General features: G+C 40.9%; 1 non-coding gene across 1 annotated transcript; it reads left to right on the top strand.

Moving 5' to 3' along the window:
* Positions 1-3192: 3192 nt before the first annotated feature.
* On the top strand, positions 3193-3299 carry LOC141644519 (small nucleolar RNA R71). Its single transcript, XR_012544134.1, has one exon. It is a non-coding gene; the product is annotated as a small nucleolar RNA R71 (small nucleolar RNA).
* Positions 3300-4007: the final 708 nt, after the last annotated feature.

Genomic DNA, 4007 nt, shown 5'->3' with positions numbered 1-4007 from the left:
ATGAGGCTTTCTTTGCTTGAAGACTCTTTTGTCTTGTTGATAGTGCATTTGCCTTAGGTGCCTTTGTTGCTCCTTTTGTCCTTGCCATTGATGATTGAACCAAGAAAAGAGTGAAAATCTTCAATTTCCAAGTATACCCAAATCGATTTTAAGATGAAAGGCTTTGCCTTTATAATTTCAAAAATCGACTCAAAGGTTGAAGATTTTGGTGCTTGGTTTGATTTGTGTTGAAAGAGGAGTGATTAATTGTTGTTAGAAGGAAGTTTTGATTTGATTTTGATGAATGTGGTTGAGGAAATCTTGTTTTGGTGATGGAGAGGATGAGGGTTTTGAGTTTTGGGGTTTATGGGTAGTGTTTTGAATGAAGGAATGAAGAAATGAATGGGGTATTTAAAATACCCGAAAAATTTGAAATAGTAGGGGGAGACGGGCATCTTTAGCACGGGACGGGCGGATTCTGCCTGTTTTGGTTTGAGAATTCTCGCCTAAAGACGGGCGTCTTTCAGCAAAGACGCTCGGATTTGTCAATTGCGGGACGGCCGTCTTCTGCTGAAGACGGGCGGATTCTAAGACAGTGAGTTTCCTTGTTTTTTTCCCAGCCAAAAAGACGGGCGTCTTTCCTTTCAGGACGGGCGTCTTTCTGAAGACGGGCGGATTCTCTTGCAGGACGCTCGGATTTATGAACAGTCCCAAAATTTTAAATTCTCAGCTCAGATGGACGGGCGGATTCTGACAAAGACGCCCGGATTGCCTGAAGACGGGCGGATTCCCATGAAAACGCTCGGATTCTGCCCCTTTTACCCGGATTCAGTTCCATCCGTGTACTTGTATATCCCTTGTCATTTTCCATTCTTCAAATCCCGTGTTCTTCATTGTAGGGGAACTACTAAGGCATGAATAGCCTAGGCAATTGGTATCCCCACACTAAGCTAAAGCACTACACATCAATTGAATCATTAGTCCCTCCCTCACTTCTCTCAAAAATGATAATTATCTTGATCAAAGCATAAAAATCCAAAAATGACAAAAATGCAATGCAAGAATTAAAATGCGAGTTAGGGAGTTAGAAATATTTACAAATGGTGGTTTAGGGAGGACTCCACCAAACTCTCATCCTTAGTGAGATGTCACGGGGGCATGTCCAAGGTGTTGTTGATGTTGCTCAACACCTTGAAGAAGTAATCAAAAGCTTGTTCATTATCATGATAAAGATCTTCAATAGACCTTTGCCCCTGTCGGTCTTGATCGATAGCATTACCAATATAGGGATTGAAAATCCCTTCAAACTCATCATCCCAAAGACCACAAACTTCATCTACTTGATCGCTAAAGATCTCTTGAGTTGATGGAGACAACTCTCCCACTTTCTTGTCTTGGCCAATGAGGCCATCCTCTTCATTGCTTGACTTTGGTGAGATTTTCAAGCTCTCTTTGTTACAATTCACTTGCTCTTTGAATGGAGCATCTTCAATTTTCTTCTTCCATTGGAATTCCGACTTCTTCCTATCATCCTTCCGGCTATAATGATCAACCATAAAACATGGTTCATGCAAACGGGGAGCTCTCATGGTCTTGTCAAGATTGAAAGTTATGCTCTCATCTCCCACTTCTAGAGTGAGCTCTCCATGCTTCACATCAATCACCGCACCCGCGGTGTGTAAGAAAGGTCTTCCTAGAATGATTGGAATGTTGGAGTCTTCTTCCATGTCAACAATAATGACAAAGTCCACCGGGATGAAAAATTTCCCAATTCTTACGGGAACATCTTCCCATATCCCTAATGGTGTCTTCGTCGATCTATCGGCCATATAGAGTGTGATATTGGTGCATTTAAGCTCTCCCATCCCCAACCTTTTACTCACCGAGTACGACATAACACTCACACTAGCCCCTAGATCACATAAGGCTTTGTTGATCGTGATTTCGCCAATGGTACACGGTATTGAGAAGCTTCCCGGATCTTTGAGTTTTGGAGGTGAACTCCCTTGAATTATTGCGCTACTCACCTTAGTGAAGGCGATAGTCTCAAGCTTCCGGATCGACTTCTTCTTTGTGAGGATGTATTTCATGTATTTTGCATAGGCCGGTACGTGATTGATTAATTCCATGAAAGGAATTGAGACTTCCAAATTCTTCACAATTTCCATAAATTTTCCAAGTTGGTCATCAAATTTGGGTTTGGCTTGACGACTCGGAAAAGGAAGTCTAATCACAATGGGCTCCTTCTCCTTGACCTTGTCTTCATTTTTCTTTGAAATTTCTTCTTTTGATGGTTCTCCATCCTTGGAGTTTTGCACAATTTTTTTTTTTGCACTAGCTTCCACAACTTCATCCTCAACTTGCTTCTTCGGTGCTTCATACCTTGTACCACTCCTCAAGTGAATGGCACTAACCGTTTCATGTCTTGGGGGATTACTTTGAGGTGGTAATTGCCCCTTTTCTCTTTGTGAGCTTGAAGATGCTAGTTGAGTCAATTGGGTTTCCAATATTTTGGTGTGAGCTAGGATGTTGTTGATGGTGGTTTCCTTTGCTTGACTATCCTTTTGCATTTGGGTGAAAAACTCTTCTTGATTCTTTTGCATCTGGAGGACCGCTTTTTGAACATCAAAACCTTGGTCATTTTGTTGATTGTATGGAGATTGATTTTGGTAACCTTGGTTTTGGTTGTAAAAGGGTCTTTGATTTTGGCTTTTGTATGAGAGATTTGGATGGAATTTGGTGTTTTCATTGTAATAGTTTGAATAAGGGGTACCACTCTTGTATGCTTGGAAAGCATTCACTTGTTCATTTGTTCCCCTACATTCACTTTTGTCATGTCCCAAAGTTCCACAATTCTCACATATCTCACTTGGGATTGATGAAGATGCCGTCATGGGATTAATATGATGCTTTGGTGATTTTGAGGCTTCTTCAAGTCTAGCCATAGCTTTTTCAAACTTCAAATTGATGGTATCAATGTGAGCACTAAGTTGAGCACCCAATTGAGTAATGGAGTCCACTTCATGCTTTCCTCCTCTAGTAGCCTTGCGAGGTCTACTATATTGTGAGTTATGGACCGCCATTTCCTCAATTTTATTCCAAGTTTGATTGTCATCGACTTCGGTGAACATTCCATTTTATCCCATGTTGAGAATGTTTCTTGAATCTTCATAAAGACCGTTCCAAAATTGTTGTACCAAGAACCACTCGCTAAGTCCATGGTGAGGACATGAGCGACAAATTCCCTTAAACCGCTCCCAAGCTTCATACAAAGATTCTTCATCCCTTTGCTTAAAGCCCGTGATTTGAGCTCTTAGCATGTTAGTCTTTTCCGGTGGATAAAACTTTTGGTAGAAAGCTAGAGCCAACTTTTTCCAAGAATCAATTCCGAGAGTAGCCTTATCAAGGCCTTTCAACCATTGTTTTGCGGTGCCAATTAGAGAAAAAGGAAATAAGACCCATCGAATTTGGTCTTGATTTACACCGGTTTGAGAAATCGCATCACAATAGTCACAAAAAGTCTCCATATGAGAATGATGGTCTTCACTAGGCATCCCCCCAAATTGGCTTCTTTCGACTAATTGGATAAATGCGGATTTGGCAATAAAATTTCCGGTTAGATGTTGTGGTGTGGGAGTACCATTGGGTAGGTTCTCCTCGGTGGGTACGGAATGTGATAAAAACTTAGGCATTGTGGGTTGATTTTGTGTTGGATTTTGTGTTGGGTTCTCCTCACCTTCTCTTGCAAAAGGGTTGATGAACTCAATAGTATTTGGTTGAATATCTACAACCTCACCGATACCTCTCAAAGTTCTCCTAGTAAGTCTTCTATTGGTTGTCAAAGTTCTTTCAATTTCGCGATCAAAGGGTAACAAGTCACCTTGTGACCTTCTAGACATGCAAAATATCAAACAACTCGAAAAAAATTAGAACAAACCTTGAGAAGTTTTACTTCCCCAAGGCAAAGAAAGACACAACTAATAACAATATAAGAAAATCTAAATCAAGTTAACACCTTTCCCCGACAA

The sequence above is a fragment of the Silene latifolia genome, chromosome 2 (assembly GCF_048544455.1).
Source record: "Silene latifolia isolate original U9 population chromosome 2, ASM4854445v1, whole genome shotgun sequence".
Taxonomy (NCBI): Eukaryota; Viridiplantae; Streptophyta; class Magnoliopsida; order Caryophyllales; family Caryophyllaceae; genus Silene; species Silene latifolia.
Note: the sequence above shows the minus strand (reverse complement) of the source record. Positions and strands in the feature narration are given on the sequence as shown.